Genomic DNA, 13,969 nt, shown 5'->3' with positions numbered 1-13,969 from the left:
AGAGATTAGCATCTGTTGTTTGTTTGTTTATTTTGTGTGAAGAAGTATTGTGAGTGAATGAATACCAAATCAAACACAGAAAGCGCATTTTTACTTTTGCTTTACCAATGATTCGCTTTATGTTAATTTTTACCTTCTGTCAAGTATAATCTGGAAATAAACTGAGTTTATAAACTCTAAGGATGATTGCAGACATCCAGGTTGAAATCACATTTTAAAAATGTGGTTAAATTTGCAGTGCATTTCACTAACTGTAGTCTCATATCCTACTTTTATTAGTGGAAAAAGAATCTGTGCCTTTGAAAAACTGAATTTAATATTTCCTACAAAAATACTAACAGTTTTTTTGATTATCTTTCTTATTTCTTATACTTGAGGTCTTTTATGCACATACTTAACACACACGCATAAAATCAAATTTTAGCATGAATTGAAACATGAAAATTATAATACAATATTTCCCAGCCAAACACAAAAGTATGCTGAAAAATCTTAGTGTACATTCCGCAAAGCCAATGACAAACCTTGCCCATAGTTCTTAGAGGCAGTTTCATTGTAAAATATTTTCCATGATTTTATTTCACCTTCCAATATTTTGAATTCCTCAGGATCAAAATGTGGTATTTCTATTAAATCCATATTCCCAAGTCTATCACTGACACATTTGCCCTCCTATGAATAATATCACTGTAGTCTGTGATAGATCAAAATGTCAAGAAACTGATCTTGTTTCAATTTTTAACCCTGTTGAAAGAAATAAAAAATTCCATTTGCTTCCAAGTTGTGGAGAGAAGAAAGAAGACAATTATTCAAAACAATAGCTTTAACATAATATTTATTTATGGTTTCTAATTAGTTCTATTGATTATTATTCTTAAAACCACAATAATCCTTTGGTAGCAAGTATATGTTGTGTGGGCCAGTGAACCTGTTTGTTTAAGTCCACAGACAAGATGTGTATTTAAGAAGATTAGGGTTCTTTGAACATAGTATTAGACATACTAAATAGGTAGCTCAGGAAGACATTAAGTGTATTTTATTAGTGCAGTTTTTAAAGACAAAGATAAATATTAAAATTCAACTCCCCCCAAAACCCAATATGGATGTATTTTGGTATATATGATAAGTAACAGTCAAAAGTAAAAATCAAATAAGATATGATAATTAACGTTAATATGGTATCAGTGATCATCTGTAGTCAGTTTATACAAACTTATTAAAGATTATTTCACTTCATACCATTTTTCGATTTATTTCGCTTAATTGAATTAGAGGTGTGTGTGTGTGTGTGTCTGTGCATGTGCACACGCACGCACCCCATGCTTTAGGAAGGAGGCACAGCAGTTTTGGGGAAAATGTGTGTGTGGCCCTAGCTGCCTGATTTTTCTCTGAGAGTCAGAAGTGGTGTGTGAGTACATACAGGTTAGAAATCCCCAAGGTCTGTCTTCCTTTAGCTACTACCAGCCCCCATCTTCCCCCAGGACTAATATTTTTTAAACCTTAGTGCGAGGACCTATCCCCCCCAGACTAAATACTTATTATCTCAAGAGATCTTGCTTGCTAGCTCTGAATGGACTTGTGGACCAGGTCCCTTGATAAACTGTAGTTGGGGTTCCAGTAATACAGGCCTCTTTCTTACAACAGCAAAGAATCCCCAATTGAGGAGACACTTTGCCCCAGAAGTCACCATGGTTTTGGTGCTGATGGTTACTTTCCTTCTGTATTAGAATCCTCTCTACATACAACTCTTGTTATATTTAGTACCCACCAGGATCCCCTGGAATTCATAAGCACGTGGTTTATGTTGCATCATTGCAATGTGGTTCATGAAGCCTTAGGGCCAGGAGTCCTGGATTCAAGTTTTTGTTCTGCTCCTCTGGGATGAGTGACCTTGGAAATGTTGCCTCCCTGATTCTTTCCTTTGTAGAAGGGCACTGCAAATAACATCTGCCTCCTGATTGTTGTGAGAACTAAATGACATAATGCCTAGGTGCTTAGGTCTGTTTTAGACACATACGAAGTGCTCAGTGATATTGAAATCAATGTTTATATAGTCAGTGTATACATTATATACAATGAAATCAGTGAATTATTATTGACACTTCTAAGGTGTTGTCTAACCAGTGGGAGAGTACACCCAGTGTACTATTCTTTCTTCTTCTTTGTAGCCCCTAGAACTATAACATCAGGGAGTCTATAAACAATAGATAAGTTAGCTACCTCACCAATAATCACTTCACTCATATATATCACAAAAATAAACAAAATAACCTACTTCTAGGAAGTATAAGTGGATAATATTGAACATTGCTAGTGCAATAAAAATTATCCTTATTTACTTTGCTTCCTTAAATCGCATATCAAAATAAGAAGATACTAATTTGGCCTTTCCTTTATCTTTCCAAAATTTTAAAGCATTCTCAAATTTGCCTCATTAGCTCTATCACTCCAGGCACACTTCCCCATCAATTGAACTTATCTCAAAACGAATTCATGATATATGCCAATAAAATCATTCACTAGCATCTTCCCATTGTCACCATATCTAACATTTAAGAAATAAAAATGGGCCGGGTGTGGTGGATAACGCCTGTAATCCCAGCACTTTGGGAGGCCGAGGTGGCGGATCACGAGGTCAGGAGATCAAGACCATCCTGGCTAACACAGTGAAACCCCGTCTCTACTAAAAATGTAAAAAATTAGCCAGGAGTGGTGGCGGGCGCCTGTAGTCCCAGCTACTCGGGAGGCTGAGGCAGGAGAATGGCGTGAACCCGGGAGGTGGAGTTTGCAGTGATCCGAGATCGCGCCACTGCACTCCAGCCTGGGCGACAGAGCCAGACTCCATCTCAAAATAAATAAATAAATAAATAAATAAATAAATAAATAAATGACAATTTAATAGAAGATCATTACTGCTCAGTATTGGTCAGGCTTCTTCCTAATTCTAAGCAAACTCAACAAAGCAATTGTTCCCACAGCCTAGGGTTTTCACTTTTATCCTCGTAGTGTTTATGTTGCATGAAGCCTTCCTGAACAGCATGTCCATATGCTAGCCGCTGAAATCACTAGGAAATGTCCTCCTCACCAATGAGGTGTGAGAAAGGAGGAAAGCAGGAGTGTTTACTTTTTACATCTTTTTTTCTGTTACCTTTTTTTCCCCTTTGAACATATTTATATTCTCAACTATTCACTTTCATTGGAAATCTTGGACATTCTAATATAACATGAGGCAAATCAGTGCAGACTCAAATAGGTTACCAAGATATAGGCCTGTGACGTATTAGATTTTCTCTTTTCCACAATTTCAAAAATCATTACTTTATGATTCAATTTAGGAAGCATTTGAATGAGTACTTGAATCTAACACTACTAGAGGCTTCAGGGATTCCCCCCAAAACATTAAAATGGTTCTTGCAATCAAGGAAATTCAAATTTCATTGGTGCTTATGAGATGTGTAAGATTAAATGTCAAAATGTATGATAAACATGCTAGATATTAATACCATTCAAGGTCAGAGTTGGGAGAGATCAGAATGATTCAGATATTTGAAGATGGTTTCATTGAATAATAAACCTGTAAATATATGAAACATTTGAAGGGTATTTGAAACCTAATGATGGTTGTTTTATATTATATGGATGAGAGATAGAACAGATAAAGGCAAAAATGAACTGTATTCATTTTATTATTATCTTTTACTAAAGTATTTAACCAAGTGCTGTTGACACGAAAAACCAAGAATGTACATCTCTGTCTGTTCTTTTCTCTGAGCATCACCAGATTCCTGTGTTAATGAATAAGGAAATGAATAGAGACTGTATAGTGTAGTGCAGTTTATGCCAGAAATAGAGTGTAATTGTAAGAACAAAGGCTTTGGTGTTAGACAATGCGGTATTGTATGTTATTTTTGACATTTACTGCCTTTCTAATGTTGGAAAAATTACTTAATGTCACTGAGTCTCATTTTCTCTTTTAGGGTGGTTGTAAGAATTAAGTAAGATAATAAATGAAAAGTGCCTAGCAGAATGCATGGCATGGAATATGCATCAATACATAGAAATTTGACCGTCACTTGAATTAAGAGACTGGTTTAGGAGCTTTGTAATCTTATGCAATAAAATCTTAGTGGCCTTTAAAAAAAATTTTAATTTTTTTGAGACAGGGACTCACTCTGTCACCCAGGCTGGAGTGCAATGACATGATCTCAGCTCGCTGCAACCTGTGCCTCCCAGGCTCAAGTGATCCTCCCACCTCAGCCTCCCAAGTAGTTGGGACTATGGGCATGTACCACCATGCCTAACTAATTTTTGTATTTTTTGTAGAGACAAGGTCCCACTATATTGCCCAGGCTGGTCTCGAACTCTTCAGCTAAAGAGATCCTCCCCTCTTGGCATCCCAAAATACTGGGATTACGGGCATGAGCCAACACACTCGCCATTCTCGTTTCTTATTTGTATTAAGAGAAAAATATCAGTTTACCAAGGTGTAACCTCAGTCTCCGGGGCTGAAGCTTGATCCTCCCACTTCAGCCTCTTGAGTAGCTGGGACTACAAGCATCCACAACCACTCCCAGCTATTTTTTGTTCTTTTTCTTCTTCTTTTTTTTTTTTTTTTTTTTTAGAGGAGACAAGGTCTTGTTATGTTCCCCAGGCTGGTTTCAAACTCCTAGGCTCAAGAGATCCTCCTGCTTCAGCCACCCAAAGTTCTGGGAGTACAGGCGTGAACCATTGCACCTGGCCCTCCTGTATACTTTAAATCATTTCTAGATGACTTATGCTACCTAATACAAGGCCTACACATTTTTTCATTTGTGTGGGTTCGATGTAGCACTTGGCACACATCAAATTCAAGTTTGGTATTTGGGACTTTTTGGAATTTTTTTCTGAATATTTTTGATGCATTGTTGGTTGAATCCATTAATGCTGAACCCACGGATACAGAGAGCAATTGTATTTTGAAATCTGCCAGAGTGTGTATGTGGTGGTGGTAGGATATTTTTCCCATGGAATTTGGCCAACACTATAAATAAGGAATTTTTATTTTTTCAAGAGCTAGTTTATAGGCATAGTGCTGAATAAAAGAGACAAATGATTAAAGAAAGAATTACAATAAAGTATGCTACAAAACATAATATAGTGTTACAATGTCGTCTTTGCGAGGACATCTAAACCAGCCAGGGAGGTCAAGGAGAGCATCTCCTTTCAAAAGCAGTAATATCTAAATTGACTTCTGAAAAATGCTAGGATTTGCCATGAAAAGAGTGAGGATAAAAATATTTGAGGCAGAAAGAAACAATGTGTGTGAAGTTCCAAAACTAAGACAGGATTGTTCTTTTAGTCAGCTGAGTTTAGTAGGGTTAGAGCTTAGACTTCAAGGGGAGTTAGAGATGTTTGGGAGCGACGAGACTGAAATATTAAAAGAGAGACCAAGGAACGGCTTAGTAAACTATGTTTCAAAGGTTTATTTTTGAACACAGTTCCATGTTGAAAGTGCTCATCATGGAATCAAGACTTATCTCTGAGCATCATCTTTGATATGCTCATATTATAATAATGATTTTTACATTTTAGCAGTGCCACAGCAGTGTCATGGCATGTGGTATGATCATTCAGCCATCTATGACAATGTAATTATAATACATTATTTTTATTATGTATCATATGTGTTATTTTGTAGTAAAGGTCTTTGTGAAATTCGGTATGCTGAGTGTCTGATCATAGTAACCCTTTCAAAATTAGAAAATAACATCAGTTTGGCATGATTTCACTAAAAGTCCCCCCTTTTCTCTGTTAAGTGCTAATTCTATGTTATATCAGTTATGGTTTTACCAGAAAAAAGTTAAGGTCACCATTGTGTTATTTCTAGATTTCACTCTTTTTTAAAAAAAAATTGGGCAACATTTGATTTCACATTCTCCAGAGACTGTATTAGCATTCGTCATTCTCGTATCTTTTACTCACCTGGGCTGCTTCTTACCTGGGCCAGTAACTGGAACTTCTCTGATCTCTTATTATCATTTTCTCTCTTTTGGGCCCTCCTTTTATCTTAATCGTATTTATTCTATCGTAGTCATTGTTAAGAGCATTTATCTTAATAGAAAAAAGAAAAAGAAAACAGGAGCTGAGGACTTATTGCTCTCTCTCTCTAATTTTGTTCTACTTTATACAATTCTAGCAACTTACCACAGAATCACAGACTCCTTATCCTTTTTATTAAATAATTTGAATTATGTGGAACCAATTCATTATTTTTGTTATTTGATGCACTATAGCCACTCTTTAAAAACTACTGTAACTCAACCAGAGAAGGATATACCTTTAAAAATGTTTCTGGACCAGCCACCAGTTTCTTATCTCTCAAGTGGTAGTACTGGGGAAGATTTGCAAAATAGCATCCAGAAAATTAGGATCTGTGCATATTTATAAGAGGTTAGATTCTAAGACAAACATGAAAATTTCATATTTGTGGTTTCTGAAAATTGTTGAATGCAATTTGATATATTTATTTATTGAGTAGATAACGAATAGCTAAATTAAAAAGTTATGCAAATGTAAAATAATCGCAGAAACCATATTCAAATTTATGTTTTGCTGTATTGTTTCCTGAATATATATCATTTTATTAACCTTATCAAGTGCAAATAATTAAACTGAAATTTAGAATATGTAAAATATTTTAATAGAAATTGAGTTTTGTGGTTAAAAAAAAACTAATTTTCCCAGAAAAATAATATTTAAATTCACTTTGGCATTCAAAAAATATTGGGCTATTCCTAATGGGGAGAAACCTGGTAACTGGGGTTTAACCCTTTCAGTATGAGCTGTAATTGAATGTAAATTGTAAAGCAGTTGTCTTGCATAGAGTGCATTTGAAAAAAAAAAAGGCCCTGAAAAAGTCTCATCTCTGTGACTTTTTAATGTATAATTCTAGCGTTTCATTTTACAAAAAGTATAAGCACTTCTAAATCCTACTCATTTCAATAGAATGTCTCTGTTTTCCATGAGGTACCAGAAAAAGCCTTAAATGATATGTGATGTGCTGCTAGTCATTTAATGAGGCATTCAATGCAGTATGATTATGACTCTGTTGCTCAGTCATTTCAAGTTCTGTCCATCCAAATTGTGGGCACTTGCTTCTCAAATGAATCAAAAAGAGTTTCCAGGACCAGGGAGATATAAGTATTGAAACAGTAAGCAACACCCATACCATAAAGTAGAAGTGATTGATTGGTCAACAGAAAACGTAATGTCCAGAGCTTCATGGTTGTAGATAAAATAGGCTATGTTTATTTATCCATTTAGGGTAGTTTTTTTTTAATTTTGTTCCAGGTTAATTTTGATTTCCTTTGTAATAACTGGAAATTATTTTGAGATAGGCTTGTTGGTATCCTTGATTATCTGTGTGGTGTCTGCATGAAAGAGGAGACAAGTAGATTTTCAGGAAGTTTTCTTAATAGTTCAATGCAATCAGACTGGCCAATATTGAGAATTACTGCACCATAAATATTGTGGTTGGTTTCTAACTTTGATTTTATTCAGCCTAATAACAAGTATTGCTCTATAGATAATTGTTGACGGTTGCAGACTCTGATTTCGTTCAATTAAGCTGGTAACCTTTTTAAGAAACTGCTTGGGAGAAAGCCAAGAATTCCAGTGAACTGATTTCTAGGGGAACTGAATTGAAATTGTGTTAGCTTCAAAAATGTTTCATGTAGGTCCAGCTGTGTTAATTAACCTTTTCCTTAAACTACCCTCTCCACAATTAGAACCCCAAATGGGCAAACATAGCAAAGGACTATTTTATCTAGATTTAGGTTTTTCTCAAAGTGATTATAAACTTGGAAAGACATTATAAAATAGGTTTTTGACATATAGTAAGTGTATGAGGGTTGCTCCTTCTTTCTAAATCACAGAAAAATTCAGATTCTCTCTCCTTCCCTTTCTTGCTTTTTAAAAATCACCCACGTATGTATTCAAGAAAAGTAAAACCAGTGTATATTACACAAAGGTTTGCTTTCTTTATGTCAAATTGTTAATTTATAATGGTAAATACTGTGCTTGTTTGACAGTAGGAAACTCTATCAAACATGCCCTTTACTAATAAAGTAGAGAATTGTCATTTAGAGTAGTATACTTGACCTATGGCAAATACTGCTAGTACTGGAATTCCATTGTTTATCTCTTGTGCTCTACACAGTGGGAGGGAAAAAGAGATGCATTGTATTGAAAGTATATGTTATGCTTGGAAAAAAGTGTTTCTTTAAATAAACAAAACCTTTTCAGTAAGTACCAGTACAAGCTAAGAAGGCCAAGGTCATAGGTCTCAGTAACCATGTACGTCAGTAAAAGGCATCTTGTGTGTTTCGTGGTTACAGTTGGTCTATAAAGTTGTATTTTTGGTCACCCAAGTAAGAGGCAAGAGAGCATTGGTAGGATTTCCTACTTGGAAAAGGTAGGGAAGAAAAAAAGAAAAGTGAGAAGACAAAATTACAAACTCTTCAAAACATGCTTATTTGATGAACAGTAGTAGGTGTTATCTTTGTATACAGAATCTTTGGGCTGATTTTTGTTAATTGTGTCAACTTGAGTAATAGTTCTTATTTCTGGGAAATTAGAATCTACCAAAGAACAACTTTGGAAAAAAAAAACCTGTTAATACTGGGTTTCAATAAGTGAAGCTTTGTCATTTGCTGATGATCTTTATTCATCACATTCACAATTCACAAGATTATTTCTAAGGTGGTTTTGATTTACTGACTTTTCCCATGCTCCATGAGAGCTGCCATATGCCGGATGATTCTGGGCTGTCTCTTCTAGGTTTTTTATCCACCCCTTGACAGCAACAGTTACTCCCTATATCCCTGGGACAACTAAGCGGAGGACAGTAGTTAACTAAAGTGTCTTTGAACAGTGGCAGAAAAATGTGCTCGGAATACCTTATATTCTAAGTAACCTCCAATTTCTGTGGGCTAAAAGTGCTGTGTAATATGATAAAGAGTATAACATCATGAGTTTTGTTTCAGGAGAAAAAAAGTGAGATAATTGGCTGAAACAGACAAGTTTTGAAATTTGCTAGCCTTGAGCAATGATGAATAACTAAAAGTGCTGAATCAAACTGGCCTTTGAATTAAAGCAATGTAACATACTGTAGAGGTTCGTCATTTCCAGCAAATAGGAGGTCCTGGCACACACAGTAAGATAATGTGAAAAATTAGCTTCAATGTATGATTTTTGACCTTCAGTACAATTCTAACTTAAAATATAATCTTCAAAATTTGCATTTTGGAATTTATCTTTTCCCTGTCCCTTGCAAAACCACATACATGAATATACATTGATATGTGGGGAAAATGATCTACAGTGGTGTAAATTTAACATGCAATTCTGGGATACTAACTTTTGAATTTCACATATTTAAGTCTTTTTATATTTCTAGAATTTTCATACAGGATGTGATAACTTGATAACAAACTCAACAGTAATTTGCACCATTTCAGGTAATCTACTGATTAAATTTCTTTATACTTTATAGTTATGCTAACAATGATTCCATTTTCAGAGAGGTTCTCTGGGCTTTCTGCTTCATGCCTTCTCTGGCCACCCTGAACGATTATATCCTAAGGGTCTTTATTCTAAAGGTTTTCTGACACTGGCCTTGGTTCTCCATTTCATGATCTTTCTGGCTTTGGGACTACTTTAGACAGAGATGTTTTCTAGGCTTTTTCTATGCCTTACTTCTCTTACATCTTTAAATGCATTTGTAGATACTTTAAAAAGATTAAATTGTGCTCAAACATATTCATAAAGCAGAACAAACAGCTGACTTGTATTTGGGAGGACTTTTATGTAGTGGGAGTTCTAGACTCTAAGAACATGCCATTCAATTTTAACATCACTTCTATTGAAAAAAGAGATTTATCATATATTGCTTTGATTTACTACATCCTTACTGGATGTGTGTGGGCGGAATTTGTAGATAGGAAATGTTCTGCAGTGGATCCCATATTGAAATTTGTGGATCCTATTTGAGATTTACAGACTAATATAAAAACATAGCGATACAAATTTTATGACATAATTCTGAGTGTCATAATTGTCATTTCAAATTTAATACTTATTCTTATAGAATGAAAATTGTTTTATATATAAGGTAAATCTAAGCCTTCCAAATATATTTTATGCTTAATACAAACATCTTTTTGTTCCAAATTATAGTAGTCCAGTAAATGAAGTAAGCCAGAACTAATGTCAGTGCTATCATTCTTTAATAGTAAAATCATAGGAACGTTACTGCAATAAGGTAGTGGAGAGTTCAAAATCATAATTTCATTAATGGAAATATGCTGGACTATCACTAATCAATTTATTTTTGTTTAGTTTTTAATAGTATTTTTCCAAGTATTTTAAATTTTGGTCTTAGTATTAGACTTTGTCAAAGTATTATAATACTGAGCCTAATAGTAGGTTTGATGTATTGAATGTCATATTTAAAACATATTTAAAAGATTTAAGCAGATTCAAAATAAATTAGTATAATGAAAACAGTTATAGTGCTAGCTGGAAAATTAAACTTTCAATTCCATTGGACTATAGTTATAATAACCTTTTCTAAAAACAAAATAAATGTCTAATGTAATGAATTGCCAGAATGTGATATTTATGAAGCATCAATCAGCATTTTCTTATTTTCAAGGAAGGTCATAGCTGCTAAACTTAGCAGGAATAAAAGTCTCTGCTTCCTCCCCTAAGAAAGATTCATGTGTGTTAAATAAGAGTCACACAGAGAGAATACCTGTAACCCTACCGTACCATCATTGAGCTCAGAGACTGGCTAACTTGCAAGCACCTTCCTATTTTCCACTACAATGCTCTATCATCCCTAGAGAGCTGAGGAAGCACAGATTGATTCATTTGCACCTACAGTGTCAGTTTTCTCATCTTTCTTTTGATTTTAGCTTTCCTAAAAACCACTCTCAACATTACAGCACAGAATAGAATGAACATTTACTGTGAATTGATATTGTAAGTATGATTAATATGGATGGCTGCCCCTTTTTCCTGATATCATGGTTCAGTAACAAATAAACAAAGATGCCTTATTTTCTCTTTTCCCGCCTCTCTCTCGTGTACTGGCATACAAAAACTGTGAGCTTCTCAATAAAAAGGCAGGCTGTACATGAACTTAATCTCTGTATCTATCTCAGAGAAGATATCTGTTTCAAATTGGAGTTAGGGTATGGAGTGTTTTAGTTGACTTCACTTTTTTTTATTTTGAAGTTTTGATTAGAGTACTATAATTATAAAATAGGTAGCATAACTATATATACAGAGTGATGTTGAAAATACTTAAAAAAATAAAACATCCTAATCAAGTAAGTTTTATGGAAGTATAGGAGCAGGCTTTTAGCACAAAATCTTGGGAAGGAAAAATAGATATCTGACCTTAAAATTTATATATAATCATCACATTGACCAACGTGCCATTTTTAAATGACTCCATGTAAATGTATGACTGGTTTTCTCAAACATGGATTCAAGTTCATAACATTTATTTTCCTTTTAATATGCATCTAAATTACTAACTGACCAAGACAAAATAAAGTATTGGTAACTTGGGGGGAAATTTCTGTCTCAGTAAGCTAACTAATTGCTTCAATTATTTCAGAATTTTTTTCCTATTTTTAATGGAAAAAGTCCAATTTTTGGTGCAAAAGTCACAGCCCTAAAAGTGCAGTTTGAAATAACTGCAGCAGCTTTTTTCCTCTGATTTTATTTCTTCTATGTAGATGCAAAATGCAAAATTTATCTCAAGAGGAATAGTTATCTTTTATTTGCTGATTAAGCTAACCAAATATACATCTTATTATTTTCTGTTTTGTTTTAGCCCAGGGTCTAATAAAGTTGTATAAGAATTTCTTGGGCCTCAGCCATTTATTTGAGGTAAATACTGTGGTTTGAGAAAAATTTTCATGTAACTTAATTTCCTGAGGAAATGATCTATGAAATATTTAACATCTAGTTGCTAGCATACTTTTTAGTGCTAATAACTGACTCCAAAGAGAAAGAAATGGCATTCTTTTTCATTTTATTCCAGTGGTGTGTGGCATGTTAAAATATGACACATATTTGGAAAAATACATTATATAAAAATAAATGTTAAACCTGTAACGCATCATTTTATTAATTGAGCAAGATAATTTCTTGAGAAACATTGCTACTAGATTATGGAAAATATATGATCAAGTTGTTAAGATGGCAAAAACCTACATTAATTCTTTAGAACTAGGGACATTTATGTATTTGGAGAGCACTGTTGAGAAAATGAGTGATTTCGTCAACTCATTCATCATTTGCCCTTTATACTTAGAGCTTTAAGAAGAGAATGGTAAGTGATAGCATATCCACTCTTTCTTTGGCATTCAGACAGTAACTTGTTCAATTAAAAATTCTTGTTAGGTCAGACATAATGGATTCTTGTTGTTACTTTAGTATTTATTCAATGAAAGAGATCAATATTTTTGGCCCCAAGGGAGCTGCACTGATAAGAGACTCTGCAGTAAGTCTCTCTGTTCATTATAAACTTTTGGCTGGCAGGTGCAGTATCTGCTGTATGACCAATTTTAATTAGAACATCAAGGTAGAATGAGAATTCAGACATTCTTTTTCTCTCTTTTTAATAGCATATATGCTTTTTAATAGCTTTTTACTTTCTCCTTCTTCCTTTTCTCTGGTGTGTGCCCTTTTTAGAAGGTATTTCTTAAAGGGAATTTGAGAACAGTAGGTCTGATTTTGAGAAATTTAACTATTATCCACTTGATCGCGTGTGTTTCAAGTTTGAGTAGATTAAATCTGATGATGGTTGTGTGTAGCCTCATTGTATGAGACAGGTAGAGAAATAATCATCTTTCATTATCATGCCCACCTTTGCCAAGTTTTAAATGTATCTGTGTTTAAATTTAATGGAACTGATTTGTGATTTTTTTGGAAACATGACATTAAATAAAGCCATAAAAAACTCTATTTTGCTTTGCAGCTTCATATGCTTTCTAAATATGGCCTAATGCTCTATTCAAGTAATAAAGTCGTTTGCAGAATAAGCTGTCACATTCAACAAGCTCTAATTTTGGCTAGATCTATTATTTTACAAATTAAACGAAGGTGCAGGTCTCTGCCTTCCCTGCAACAAAATCTTAACCAGACTATCACATTTAATCGGCTAGATGATTTATTAACTTGCCATTTAATTCATTTCATTAAAATACTTAATTCAGATTGTAGATTTGAGAGCTGACAGAATCTTTTACAAATCATTTAGTTTTGCTCCTTTCTTTTACAGATAAAGAAACTGAGACCAAGAGAAATTAAATGGCGTGCTAAAAGTTACATGTCAAATGGTTGCTACAGAAACCAGCTCCTCTAATTTAGTTCTCTTTCCAAATAACATGTCAAAGAGATTTGTTACTATATATAGAAAACAATACTTGTTTCAATTTATTTATTAATAGACACACTGATTTGTTTTCACACCCCAATTTACTTAGAGTTATCATAATACAATACATAATAATTTAAACCTGTGGGACATGCAAAAAGGAATCATGTTTAAAGGTCAGAATACATAAAGGTTAAATGTCAGAGGCCCAGAAATAAGAGGTACAGCTTTTAAGCCTAAACTTTAAATTGTAGGCTCTGTAAGTGCCAGGACCACGTCTTCTAGGTTTTCATAAAAGGAAACCTTAAAGGTCCGAGAACTCACAGAATATTGTTGCCTGAATAATTAAATATTCCAAAGAAGGTGAGAATTTCAGAGAATTTTACATGTTACTAACACCAGTATTTCCCACACTGGAATAATACTATTTGTTTACTTTTCAGTTAATACTCTTAATATGAAAAAAAATCTGTTTATTTGAAATTAGACATTTCCTGAAGCATATCTGTCTAATCAAAAAAGGTCCTAATCATATTA

General features: G+C 34.0%; 1 protein-coding gene across 49 annotated transcripts in view; it reads left to right on the top strand.

Annotated features, from left to right (window-relative positions):
• ADGRL3 (adhesion G protein-coupled receptor L3) overlaps nucleotides 1-13,969 on the top strand; it is an 858,853-nt gene that overhangs the window by 56,239 nt on the left and 788,645 nt on the right. The gene's annotated exons all lie outside the window — the stretch shown is intronic.

This window comes from Pongo abelii, chromosome 3, assembly GCF_028885655.2.
Source record: "Pongo abelii isolate AG06213 chromosome 3, NHGRI_mPonAbe1-v2.0_pri, whole genome shotgun sequence".
NCBI lineage: Eukaryota > Metazoa > Chordata > Mammalia > Primates > Hominidae > Pongo > Pongo abelii.
The sequence above is the reverse complement of the archived record's forward strand: the minus strand, read 5'-3'. Positions and strand labels throughout refer to the sequence as shown.